This window comes from Hyperolius riggenbachi, chromosome 3 (assembly GCF_040937935.1).
Source record: "Hyperolius riggenbachi isolate aHypRig1 chromosome 3, aHypRig1.pri, whole genome shotgun sequence".
Lineage (NCBI taxonomy): Eukaryota > Metazoa > Chordata > Amphibia > Anura > Hyperoliidae > Hyperolius > Hyperolius riggenbachi.
Genome location: NC_090648.1, coordinates 274,752,077 through 274,766,632, shown reverse-complemented (window position 1 = coordinate 274,766,632; position 14,556 = coordinate 274,752,077). Strand labels below are relative to the sequence as shown.

The 14,556-nt window shown below is 41.6% G+C and overlaps 1 long non-coding RNA gene across 3 annotated transcripts in view; it reads right to left on the bottom strand.

Moving 5' to 3' along the window:
• Positions 1 to 1,146: 1,146 nt before the first annotated feature.
• The window catches only part of LOC137563641 (uncharacterized), a 95,096-nt gene continuing 81,686 nt past the window's right edge, over positions 1,147 to 14,556 (bottom strand). For 2 of the 3 annotated variants that reach the window (XR_011030396.1, XR_011030397.1), the window contains exons 3-4: positions 13,072 to 13,178; positions 1,147 to 1,470 (exon numbers count right to left, since the gene is read on the bottom strand). This is a non-coding gene — a long non-coding RNA (uncharacterized lncRNA). Of the gene's footprint in view, positions 1,471 to 4,934; positions 4,995 to 13,071; positions 13,179 to 14,556 lie in introns of all 3 variants that reach the window. The other variant, XR_011030398.1, reaches the window with a different exon arrangement.

The following is a 14,556-nucleotide window of genomic DNA, read 5'->3' as shown; positions in this document are numbered from 1 at the left end:
GATTGCGAACTAGTAAACTACATCTCCCTCAGTACGAGTGTGCAGAAAATGAAAAACAGGTGTACTGGCATAACACTTTATCCACAGATTTATGAAAAACAAAAGGTATATCAGGTTACAGTCAAAGGTGATTAAGTTAGTATAATCCTTTTAAATAAAAGTGTGGATAATCCAGTGTGTCACAGTACATACTCTCCAGACAGCACATGCTCTCCATTTGCTGGATTTCTAAGAACTCCCAATACCAGGACCGGCTGCAAGGCATTGAGTGGCATTTATCCAAACTCATTATACATCCATCCAGCAGGTCATCCATTTGTGTCTATCAAGTTTATTATAACTGATATAAGCTCATTAAATGGCATTCAGTGTGGTTTAAAGCTAATATGAATTTGCTTAATATCAATGTATGATGCTATTGAAAAAGAAAAAGTTATTGGTACTTAAAATGCCAAACTTCAGATAGTGGCCGAGTCAGTGCAGTGGTAAGTTACTGGGCACCTGGGGTTTGGTTATTATCTCAGTTATAGCGTAGTATTAGGCTTAGGTGGGGGGTTAGTTTTAGGTATAAGTAGAAAGGAGTGTCAGGTGTAGATACCAATATTCCAATCTCGGCATCCAAAATTACCTGATGCCTTTTCTTTGATGTACACAGGGAGAGTCCTTTGAGATGTTCTGTACACGTAAATCTGAGGAGGTGACTCTGCTGCAGGATAGAAGTGCACAAAACTGCCTGTGTGAGAAGATGTATGGGCGACTCAGATTGTGGGGTACTTTCTAGATTAGGGTTAAAGTAAGATTAAACTCCACAATTGATGAATTTAAAAAACATGATTTGGCATCCTCACAATAAAAGTACTGTACCTTTAACACATTTTCTTCTGTCCAGAACCTGGCACCACGGTAAATATTTTTCTTGTCTTTATATTCATCCTGGGTAAGCGTCCATCTTGGGCTCCAAATTCACAATCACACCAAAATTGTAGAAGAATCTCAGTTACAACAAAATCACAATTGCACCCGAAATCACATAAAAAAATGCTGGAAATAACAGAGCTGGTAGATAAACCAGGTGATTACTAAAGGTAATATACATTTTTCAAAATGCTTAAAATTTTTTTGAATAATACATTTTGGGTGTGTACATTACTTTTTTACATATTTTATTTAGTGAGTTTCGTCCCACTTCAAGCATAGCGCCAATGCAGATGGTACTCAGGCCGAGGTGGGCGTTCGGAGCTGTCTTTGCTGATAAGCTAGTGTGCGTACAGCAGCCCTGATGCAGTGTCGAGATATCCAGGCTCCCACATCATCTCGTCCAAGTGCCATCAAGTCCATTGTTCTCCCCCTTACCCCTCCTGCTCTGTGTTGCTCTGTCAGGCACCTCATTTCTTGGACCCCCAGAGCCTAGCAACACATCGGTACAGCATCAAGCCTCGAACTTTCACCCGAGGGATTGACTCCCTAATCCTGTGAGCAAAAAAAGAAAAAAAAATGAGCATGCGTAGGCACCTTTAGGTTGCACAATCTTTTGACTGATTTTAGCCATTAATATTGATCTAAAGACACAATGTATCAATGATTTCACTTTGAAGTATGATCATTTCAGTATCAGGATATGCCAGTTTTTAATTGTTGTGTAAAATTTCCTGCAGGCCAAGCCTTGGGGCGGAGTTTTACAGGGGATCGAGCGCACCGATGCACACGCATCCCCACTTGAGTGATGCAGCTCCGCTCGGTCATCAGTCTACCAGCGGCGATCACCGCTAGCAGACTGTTAGACGGTGAAACCTGGGTAAAAAGCGGACGAGCCTTCGAGCTGACAAGCGTTTACATTCATTACATATCTTGTGAGTATAATTTTAACCTTGCGAATAAAATCGTTTTTATGGTATTACACCATGGAGCGCTCCTTTTTTGTTAAGAATAATGGAACTACAAGCTTCCTCGTGCCAAACATGAGTGAAGAACAATAACCGTACTGTATATGCAGAATTAATGTGATGGAGTGTACTGTACCTATGGGCACAACAGAAATTAAACATCTCTGACATGACTCATAGGGAAGGCTCAGCAAGAATGCCAAAATGCAAAGGCAGACTGACATTTTGAAAAATGCAGCCTGATCTCTAATATGCCCACACCCTTATCATGTCCATTCATTTAACCATTCACACTCATTCGTATCTAATGAATATCTCCTTTGTTTTACAAAGCTTTGGCCAACAATATGACCATTCTCACATTACATAATATTAACACAAGCTACAATGGTCATTACTACTATGTGATCGACCTATGGACAGTTTATTAAAGCACATATGCATTAAAATGTGTATATGTGTATTCATGTACATGCTTTCTGTCCCTTTAAAGCTGGGGAATTCCTTTCCTAAACTGCCAATGCAGTAACTCAGTTGCCATAGAAACCTGAGTCCTGACTGATATGAACATTCTTCCCAGCAATTACTACAGCTGATGAGTACTGTAATTATCATTGCTTCCTAAGCTGAACTTAAAATAGAATAGACAAGTTACAGTGATAGAATGTATAATTTATTTGCTTTTATTTCATAAAAATCAGTTGACATTAAAACCTAGCTTGTGTTGCCTTAGGAAATATCAAAATGGATGTGTGTGTCCCTGTCAGCATGTGCACGGAGCATGTAACCATACCAGCAATATTATGATGAATGGTTTTAGGCTTCCAGAGATTTTTACATTCTTCAGGATGATGATACAGATGATCTTTTTCTAAGTGCCATCAGATAGCCATTTTAAAGCCATGCCAAACCATTTTATTTTAAGCATATGCTTAGTGTGCAACATGGAGGAATAATTATTAAGTGTGCAGCCTGGAACCCACTAGCAGTATGTTACTAAGCCATTTCTAAGCACTTGTGATTTGAAAAGCTCTTGCTAATGTAATGCTATGGGTGTGATCCCACCAGAGCTATATGATTTTATAAAAACCACCCATAGTATTACATAAGCAAGAGCTTTTCAGATCACTAGAGCTTAGAAAAGGTTGCTAGTGACTTTGAGCCGTCCGGCCTCTTTTCCATGGGCAGCTGAAGGCGGTGAATTCACTGCCTGTCAGCTACTCCCGTCACTGGCTGGCACTTGTAAGCACACAGCACATACGTTAGAAAGGCGCCCCCCATACTGCTGTCCTCAGATGCACCATGAGACTCCTTTAACCTCTAGGAAATGCCACTGCATGTCAAACGTGACACGTGCTGTGTTACCAAATGCTGCCATTCGTCTGCATGTAATTGCAGCCAAATGGTGCCTGTGACCAGCAGTCAGGAGGCTGAACAGTCCGACAAACGAGCCGTTCAGCCACCCATGGAGAAGAGGCCTTGAAAATGACTTTTTATATGCAGAAAACAAACTGCTACAGGATAGACTGCACCTCAGAGCAGGATCATCCATCAGACAACCTAGGCAGGTTCCTGGGGCCTAGTAGGTGTCAAGGGGCCCATCTGATACCTTCTTTGACCTCTCTTCCCTTCAGCTTACCAAAAGGACCACAAGGTGGCCCCAAATCTACTACCATTACCAAGGGCCTAGTTTCATCTAAATCCACCTCTGCTGCACCTGAGCAAAAAAAAAAAATCCTTACCCACTGTTTGCTTTTTCATGGTTGTTAAGAAATAAAGACATTAGACGCATACCTCTGAGTCCGTAGGAATTGGTGTCACTTTTCAGATGGAGCCACTATTCTCCCTGTGTGAGTTTTGTGTGTGTTTGCATTTAACAAACAAACTTTTTTGCTAATATTTCATTCTGACATGTAATAACCTCTACATTGAGAAATCCTAATGTACTTTTGGATTAAATCCCACTCCTGTTCACATCAAAAGCACACCTTCAGTGTTGACTGTAATATTATATTAAGGAAGGAGCACTTCCTTGTTAATAAGTTTCCCTATTTTGACATGAACAGTGGATATGATGACTTCCTCCATCTGTGTTCTGTTTGGGCACATCAGGAAACGACAGCTGACAAAAGATGACAATTATAGTACGTGGTCAGGGGTCCTTTTTTTTTTTTAGTAAAATAACTCTAAATTCAGTTCCATGTAGTAAGAAGGCAAACAGATTTTCTGTTGGTGTGGCTTCAGATAGATAGCTGTAGATGACCATGCTGAGTAGTCTATATAGCCTTGATTACATATTCACACAATGGCCTCAGATAAGACCAGGACTAGCTAGGTTTTGCTGGAATCTTCAGTACTGAGGTTCTGTTCCCACTAGAGCAGCGAACAGACTTTTTGTCCGTTCTCCACTCATTGCTAAGCGGCTAGCGGACCACACTTCTGTGCAGTCAGCGATAATTCTGGGACAGGCGGATGCGTTCCCCCTATGCTCCAGCTGCATCACTGCAGACTATCAGAGTGGGCATTATACTGCAAGGGTAGCTGTGCGAGTGAGTGAATTGTGCTGAACTGGTTGGAGTACAGGTCTGCTGTATTTTCTTTAATGGAGTTTTAGGGCTAGTTCATACTACAAGCGCTTTTGCTAAGAGTATGTGATGCATTGTATGTGAAGCAGTAAGTAAAGCTACTTGTGGGATGGGACAAGGGCCTACCAAAATTAAGCCAGGGGACAGGTGAGCATTGTCTGTTTTTTACCCAGGTTTTTTATTTTTACATGCAGTGCCAATGGCCTTAATGGATAGATAGATAGATAGATAGATAGATAGATAGATAGATAGATAGATAGATAGATAGATCTATATATAAGCTTCTCAATTCATATTCTCCTCACTCTCTAGCAAAAAAATGTTATTATATTTAGTCAGCTATTAGTCATTTTTAATATACTGCCAGCATGTGTATTTATTTTCTCTGCTTAAAGTGAACCTGTACCGAGTAAAAATATTTAAAATAAACACATGATGTACCTGCAAATGAATATCACATACTTACCTTGCCGTCAGTTCCTCTCAGAAGCTCACCATTTTCTTCTAACGACGCTTTCTTCCAGTTCTGAAAAAAAATTGTCAGAACTAAGATATATCAGTTGCTGTCAGTTATATATCAGTTGCTGTCAGTTATAACTGAAGGGACAACTGATGTGCAAGGTAATGTCTATGTTTCCCAATGTCTCAAGTAGGCGATATTACAGTTTAACAGTGTGCTGATCTGGAAGCATTTATAGAGTCATCAACATTTTTAAAGAGAACCCGAGGTGGGTTTGAAGAATATTATCTGCATACAGAGGCTGGATCTGCCTATACAGCCCAGCCTCTGTTGCTATCCCAAACCCCCCTAAGGTCCCCCTGCACTCTGCAATCCCTCATAAATCACAGCCACGCTGCTGACAAACAGCTTGTCAGAGCTGGCTGTGTTTATCTCTATAGTGTCAGTCTGCTGCTCTCCCCGCCTCCTGCAGAACTCCAGTCCCCACCTGCATCCCTTCCCTCCCTGCTGATTGGAGGGAAGGGACGGGGGCAGGGACCGGAGCTATGCAGGAGGCGGGGGAGCAGCTCTGACTGACACTACAGATGTAAACACAGCCTCACAGCACGGCTGTGATTTATGAGGGATTGCAGAGTGCAGGGGGACCTTAGTGGGGTTTGGGATAGCAACAGAGGCTGGGCTGTATAGGCAGATCCAGCCTCTGTATGCAGATAACATTCTTTAAACACACCTCGGGTTCTCTTTAACCACACACAGTTTGAAATTTGAATGAAATTTAATCCATATTTCCAAATGCAGCCTGTCCTACAAGAGTTTCTGTATTAAAATACTGATAGTGCTGTGATGAAATTACCGGTATGTGTTTTGGGGGATCTTAGTGTAGACATAAGGTGCACTTTAAGAAATAACGAGGGCATGAATAAACTGTAATATATACTGGATAGCTGGTGTATATAGCACACCTGAGCATCTACAACCTGGCAAAGCTCCATACTTTCCAAAGGTCACATTACACATATTTAAGTAGCACATGCCAAGAAGTAGCTCTAGTACTTACATGCCCCTGGGACAGTAGTGTACTCTATTATTCCTTGTACTCTGTCTATATTTGCACGAAACCATGTGTATATATCCTCTGGTGTTTTAACCTTTCAAAATTAATAGCACCCAAAAAACTTTACCTATATGGCCTTGCGATCTTGTAATGCCTATGAAGAAATTATGTTTGTTCTACTTAAAAGAATGTACCTTGCCTATCAATGATTGCATTGTGTTAGAGTAATTATAACTATTCCTACGCAGGTTCATCCGCGAGTGTGACGTTTGTCACCTGAAAATGAAAGCTCTACACAGACCAGACTGTATACCGGTCTTCCTTCTAACGTGATAAACCTCTGTCAGTCAAAACAGTTACGGCACTTCTTTTCTAAATAACATGTTCTATTCAGCTGCTGCACATTATTTGTAGGCACCAATGTTCAAAAGATCACATGGCTTAATAGAGTTTGACGAAAGCCTGAAGCAGCGTCTGGGAGAGACGTTCTACTAGTTGTGGCTGCATCAAACACAGCTACGCTCAGAAGGTGCACAGGTGCTGTTTACAACCCTACATACATCTACCATTTCTTAGATCAAAAGCTCCACTGAAGATTTATGGCAGATCTGCTTAAAATAGTATGAGCATGACCTGGCTACTGAATGACAAACTACCTGTGTAGATTCCAGATTCAAGCACTTTATTGTTATTGTGTAACACACAAAAAAATACTATTCATGGCAGCCCACAGAATATAATGAACATAGTGATGATAATAATAAAAGTAGCAATAGAGGAGTTATACAAGTATGCCTGGTATTTGAAATATTTAAACAATTTGTACACAGTGTTAATTATTTCAGAGAAGATTTAGAGTTTAACAAGTTTATGGCAGATGGAAAAAAGCTGTCTTTCAGTCTGTCTTTGTGTATGCAGATTGATCTAAAACGTTACCTGATGAAAGGAGCTCAAATAAGTTGTTTCCAGGGTGAGTGTTGTCCTTGATAATGTTTTTGGCCCTTCTCATACAGAGAGTGTTATTATAAGAGTTCAAGTGATGGTAGTTCAGTACCGCCACTGTTTACAGTCCGTTGCAGGGCTTCTCTACCAGCTTTGTTGCAGATATTGTACGAGGCCATCATGCAGTTGGTCAAGACACATTCTATAGTGCATCTGTAAAAATTAACCAGCAGATTCTGTGGAAGGTTAGCGCTCCTTAGCTTTCTCAAAAAGTAGAATAATTGTTGTGCTTTGCCATTTCGAGCTAAAGCTTTGTCAGCCTAGGACAGGTCCTCTGTGATGGTGACTCACAAAAACTTAAAGCTGAAAACTCTCTCCACAACCTTTGCATTGCTCATTATCGGTATGTGATTGGACTTTTTGGTGGTTCTTAAGTCATAATAACTTCATTTTTTGTATGTCTTATCATGCAGTCAGGTTCCTAACTTCTTCCCTGTATGCAGCCTTCCCCTTGTCTGATATAAGATGATAGTCATATCATCTGCAAAATTTAACAATTATGTTTGATTTATGGATAGGTTGGCAGTCTTGGGTGAAAAAATGCATAGAGGAGAAGACTATCACGCTGATACGTGATGAGGTAGAGTAACTAGTGCAATACGCAACAGAATGAGTAAGGCGTAGTCAAGATCAGGCCGTAGTCGTACACAAAATCAGAGGTATCGAGGTACAGAGTAGCTAGGCAAAATCATAGTCAATAATCAGGCAGGGTCATAAACGTAAGTTAGATGTCAGTCGTATCGGAAGGATAATCTGTACAATAGTCAGGCACAGGCCGAGTCGAACACGAGAATCAGATGGCAGTGATACAGAAGGACAAGACAAGAGCGAGGTCAAAAGGCAGGCAAGAGGTCGGTACACAGAATAATATACAATAAGATGTTACTTCAATATAATATAACAATATGATAATATTACAATATGTATAACTACAAAATAATTAGTCTGACTAACTTGAGTACATACAGGTCCTTCTCAAAAAATTAGCATATTGTGATAAAGTTCATTATTTTCTGTAATGTACTGATAAACATTAGACTTTCATATATTTTAGATTCATTACACACAACTGAAGTAGTTCAAGCCTTTTATTGTTTTAATATTGATGATTTTGGCATACAGCTCATGAAAACCCAAAATTCCTATCTCAAAAAATTAGCATATCATGAAAAGGTTCTCTAAACGAGCTATTAACCTAATCATCTGAATTAACTAATTAACTCTAAACACCTGCAAAAGATTCCTGAGCCTTTTAAAAAGCCTGGTTCATTACTCAAAAACGCAATCATGGGTAAGACTGCCGACCTGACTGCTGTCCAGAAGGCCATTATTGAAACCCTCAAGCAAGAGGGTAAGACACAGAAAGAAATTTCTGAACGAATAGGCTGTTCCCAGAGTGCTGTATCAAGGCACCTCAGTGGGAAGTCTGTGGGAAGGAAAAAGTGTGGCAGAAAAAGCTGCACAACGAGAAGAGGTGACCGGACCCTGAGGAAGATTGTGGAGAAGGACCGTTCCAGACCTTGGGAGACCTGCGGAACAGTGGACTGAGTATGGAGTAGAAACATCCAGAGCCACCGTGTACAGGCGTGCAGGAAATGGGCTACAGGTGCCGCATTCCCCAGGTCAAGCCACTATTGAACCAGAAACAGCGGCAGAAGCGCCTGACCTGGGCTACAGAGAAGCAGCACTGGACTGTTGCTCAGTGGTCCAAGGTACTTTTTTTGGATGAAAGCAACTTTTGCATGTCATTTGGAAATCAAGGTTCCAGAGTCTGGAGGAAGACTGGGGAGAGGGAAATGCCAAAATGCCTGAAGTCCAGTGTCAAGTACCCACAGTCAGTGATGGTCTGGGGTGCCATGTCAGCTGCTGGTGTTGGCCCACTGTGTTTTATCAAGGGCAGGGTCAATGCAGCTAGCTATCAGGAGATTTTGGAGCACTTCATGCTTCCATCTGCTGAAAAGCTTTATGGAGATGAAGATTTCATTTTTCAGCACGACCTGGCACCTGCTCACAGTGCCAAAACCACTGGTAAATGGTTTACTGACCATGGTATTACTGTGCTCAATTGGCCTGCCAACTCTCCTGACCTGAACCCCATAGAGAATCTCAGCAAGGCTTGGTGTACAGAGGCGCCAGAGTAGAATAAAAACGTTTAAAAACCGTCTAAAAGAGGGGGATGTTCAGGTGGACTTACCTCCCTCAAAAATATAAAACTCAATTGAGTCACAATATATCAATACAAAAATATTTTATTGAACTCCACTTAGTGCAACGCGTTTCGCAGGTGTGGTCCTGCTTAATCAGGCAAACCGGAGTATAACTCAATGGGTCTAGATGCAGAAGTGAGCGCCTCTGTCGCCTCTGCGAAACGCGTTGCACTAAGTGGAGTTCAATAAAATATTTTTGTATTGATATATTGTGACTCAATTGAGTTTTATATTTTTGAGGGAGGTAAGTCCACCTGAACATCCCCCTCTTTTAGACGGTTTTTAAACGTTTTTATTCTACTCTGGCGCCTCTGTACACCAAGCCTTGCTGAAATCGTGAGTCCACCCTCGGTGGAGGGGTGCTACCCCATTTCCTATCTACAGAGAGCGACATCTTAAAAACCTGAGTGGGGTCAGGTTCTAATACTCCCCAACTGCACTTGAAGTGGTTGCCTATGGGTAACCCATGTTTGTGAGTATATCTAAATATTTTGCTTTTAACCACAACCAACTTAACAATACTACACCATATCGGCCTCTCGATTTCTCTTTGTTCTTCCAAGCCCATAGAGAATCTGTGGGATATTGTGAAGAGAAAGTTGAGAGACGCAAGATCCAACACTCTGGATGAGCTTAAGGCTGCTATCGAAGCATCCTGCGCCTCCATAACACCTGAGCAGTGCCACAGGCTGATTGCCTCCATTGGTCGGATGAAATATGCTAATTTTTTGAGATAGGAATTTTGGGTTTTCATGAGCTGTATGCCAAAATCATCAATATTAAAACAAGAAAAGGCAACTACTTAAGTTGTGTGTAATGAATCTAAAATATATGGCCTGACATACCACTGCTATGCAGACGACACCCAACTATATCTTTCCTTCAAGCCTGGTGTGACAGACCCAACTCTAACTATAAACGCCTGCTTACGTGAACTACAGCAATGGATGAATGACAACTGGCTGAAACTAAATGCAGACAAAACTGAAGTCCTTCTGATAGGAGGGCAGAGCATGATAACAAAACAACTTAACTTGCAGTCTTCACCACTGGGAATAGGAGGCACGGATCTGCGCAGCTCTGATCATGTGCGTAGCCTGGGAGTTCTAATTGATTGGGATTTGAACTTCAGAACTCAAATCTCTGCTGTGGTGAAATCATCCTATTTTCACCTGAAAAACATTGCACAAATCAAGCACCTCATACCCCCAGAAGATCTGCCAACCTTAGTCCACGCCTTCATCACATCCCGACTGGACTACTGCAATGCTCTCTACACTGGCCTTCCAAAAAAAGGTCTTGTACCGACTACAGCTGATACAGAATACTGCTGCCAGACTGCTAACCAACCAACCCCGTCACTGCCACATAACGCCAGTCCTGCACTCCCTTCACTGGCTACCTATAGAATGGAGGGTCCTATTCAAGATCGGCCTACTGACATTTAAATCCCTGAATAATCTAGGCCCTGGATACATGAAAGATATGTTGCAGCTGCGTAGCAATCCCCGCATTCTCAGATCAACAGGTTCTAATAATCTAGTCATACCCAGAGTCCACTTGGAAACTTTTGGTCCCAGAGCCTTCTGTCATGCTGCCCCTACGTTTTGGAACTCCTTACCTCAACAGATCAGGACAGCCCCATCCCTGGACGTGTTTAAATCCAGACTGAAAACCCACCTGTTCAGTCTGGCATTTGCAGAAATATAACTTTTGTTGTGTGAATACTTCATCCTACTAATTACTGAATCTGAGAGAGCCTAAGCGCTTTGAGTCCTGTGGGAGAAAAGCGCTATAGAAATGTTATTGTATTGTATTGTATTGTATATGAAAGTCTAATGTTTATCAGTACATTACAGAAAATAATGAACTTTATCACAATATGCAAATTTTTTGAGAAGGACCTGTATATATCTTGCAGAAGCACAATATATGAATGCAGCTCTCAAAAACTCACTAGCTAGGCCAAGAACCAGCGTACTGATTAGTATCAAGGCCAGTGAACAACTGAGAGCTCTGACCTTAAATACACAAATGAATATCCCAGAACCACTCCCAGAATTAGCAGCACCTCCTGCCTGGTGATGTCATCTGGTGACATCACCGTTGACTTCACTTCAGACCCGCCTCATCAGGCTATAAGGCCCCTCAGGTCTCGCGCACGGCTGTTTGAGCATACTGCGCACGCGCGCGCACGCTGGGGACGCTGCCGGAAGATGCCAGCGCGGAAACTTCGCCGCAAGCACGGACTCCACCGGAGATGCCGTGGGACCTGCCGCTGGAAGGTAAGATTGTTACAAAGACTTGAAACACAGCCCTGTGGCATATCAGTGCTAAGGGTAAGGGAGGAGGATGTGTATTTTCCTAATCTGACAGTTTGAGGGGAATTTGGACGCTGCCTCTCGACCTCCCTGCTCACGCTTCAACTGTATGCCTCTTGCAGACCTGCATAAACCCACTGAAAAAGGATTTAATCTGAAACGCCGACGTCTGGGGTAATATTAGAGGGTGCCAGCACCTCCGCTTGCTCTGTATTTTCTTACAACATACCTTTATCAGCAATTGTGCTTAAAGAGACTTTGTACTGGGATCTCACTGTGCACATGTCCAGCTTATAGATTGCTATTTGGCTCTGTACTTGGATCCAACATGGACTGCATTCATTCTCTGTGACAGTGTGTAAACCCAGCAAGCCCAATTCATTGATGGTGTGTCTGTATAGTAGATTATTGTTAGCTGTTTGTTCACCAATATCAATTACTGTATTTCTGATTGATTGAACCATGATTTACTTTTGTAATGCTCTTTGTACATACTTTGATACGCTATTTTGAATATAAATTTATTTGCATACATAACCCATGGTGTGCGTGTCTATTATATTGGAAGTTGTATTGTTATCTTGACACTGCACCCAGTATTTTGGATACTGTTTATACTTATTCTTAAACTATTTATAGGAGTGCAATACCTAAAAATGTGTTTTTTATGGATTTGTAAGAATGTCCAATAACCAGTTACAGAGCAAGACTTAGTGCATAGGGTTTGTTGATCAGCTGGCTATGCACGATGGTGTTACATGCTGAGCTGTAATGAATGAAGAGCATTCTAACATAGGCGTTGGGCTTTTCTAGGGCATTTCTAGGTGTGGGAGGGTAGCATGGAGAGCTACACAAATGGCGTCCTCAGCTGATCTGTTTGTTTGGTAGGCAAACTGGTGTTGATCTAGATTTGCTGGGATGGAGGCTTTGATGTGTGTGGCTACCAGTCGTTCAAAGCACTTGGCGATGATAGGAGTGAGAGCAAGTGGTCTGTAGTCAATAAGAAGGTTATCCTAGGTTTTTTTCTGAACTGGCACAATGGTTCAGGTTCAGGTGAATTTCAGGCATGAAGGGACTACACCCCAGGAGAGAGACAGCGAGGTTTAATATTTGTGTAAATACTTCCCCTAATTGGCTGATGCAGGCCTGGAGCACACATACTTCCACACCATCAGGACCTGCAGCTTTCCTGGTGTTGATTTTCGTGACTGCCTGTTGCACCTCATGTTTAATAGAAATAATGACTACTGGGTATGAATATTTGCCCCTATTGAAATAGGTCTCTATCTCTAAAATAAATAGCACAAACACCAGCACGAAAACAAGTGACAGATTATAACTCACAATTTTAATTTTCCTATTGCCATACCCTGCTGAAAAATAAATACCCCAGAACAAAGAATAGGTGTGCAATAGAAGCTGTAGCAGCCATATCGTCTACAAATGAAAAAACGTGAAAAAGTGATCCTGGCCATCAGCTTCAAGGTAAATGCTAGAACTCAGAATATCTGCTAACTGACTATATACTGCAGCTTGCATTAATATGGTATGCCACTCACCTTTTGAAGTCACGCTAGTACAAAGGAACTAAGAAGCCATTTTTGATTCCTGTACAGTAGCATGTTTTAGAATTTGAACAAGTAACCTGAATATCTGCAGGAAACCCCTGTATGTTTAGGAAAACAAAGAGACAATGCATAGATTATATCTAAGCCTAGAAACCATCACTGCAAAGCTGTAGCGCTAATAATGTTACTTAAGTGTTATATTATACTCATATTGTGCAATAAAGAGTGTATAATTAATGGGCATCTATATGCACAAATGCTGTCTTTCAGAGACCTCACCACTATGCATTTTTACAATACTGTTCCCACTTGTGTTTATATGAGCATGGGGAAGTAAATCCGTTTATGCTGATATCTTATGCATTGGACAAATTGTTGGATGACAGTGTAATGCCTCCGCACTCAATTAGTGCTGGTGTTTGAATTTGGCATAGCGATTTGAAACACCCCGATACTCCAGATGACTGCTGTTCAGCACTGAACAAGCTAAAAACGTAGAGAGAAATTCACTGCCTTGCATGTCATGTTGGTTTGGAAGGAGAATCCATCAAAGTCACAAGAAGGCAAGTGACACACAAGTCAGTAAACTCCTCCTGACCCTGTCCACTTGTTCAGTGCTGAACAGTAGTAATTAGTACAGTGATCTGGGTGTTGCATATTCACTATGCCAAATTCAAACACTTAGGCCCCTTTTACACTTCATCAGTTGCTTTTAGTTATAACTGAAAGAAAACTGATTTTCAAAGTAATGTCCATGTTTTCCTATGGCACAGTTCCCACACACGTTTTAACTGAAATCTTTTTCACAATGCACTGCTATGGAAAAAACGCATACCAACACATACTAACGCAAACCAACGCATTAAGTGTAAAAGGGCACTAAGGGCCCTTTCAAAATGGGGTGGTGTGGTGCGGTATTTATACCGCACAACACCAAGGGCAATGAAAGTCTATGGGGTAGTTCATACTACCCATAGTGCGGTAAACTTCGCCTGAAGTGCTCTATCTTAGGGCACAGCGTTGCGGTGCGTATGCGAAAAAGCATATTTTTACAATACGTTTTCCGTATTTCCGAAACAGGAAGTGAGAGCAAGCGAGCGTCACTTCCTGTTTGGCTGTAAGCCAGAAGGGGATTACAGTGAAGTAACGTAGTAATCCCCCAAGGCATGTTTTGGTTGTGCGGTCCCCAGACCTCACCACTAACGCCAGCTGGAGGTCTGAAACAGGCCTCACACTACATTCAATGCTATCTGCATGGCCAAGAAGGTGAGGTGGGAAATTATCAGCCAAGCTGAGTTTTCTCTTCATTATTGTGATCCCAAGCAGCAGGTGGTCTCCTGATTTTAACCCCATCTCTTATGCTCAGCTCAACCTGTCAGAGACCATAGTCGGATCATATTTTGAATAGCCACGTATTATATAGATAAAGCCTTTAACACAGTTATGTTAGATGGAAAAATACTTTGATATCATGGA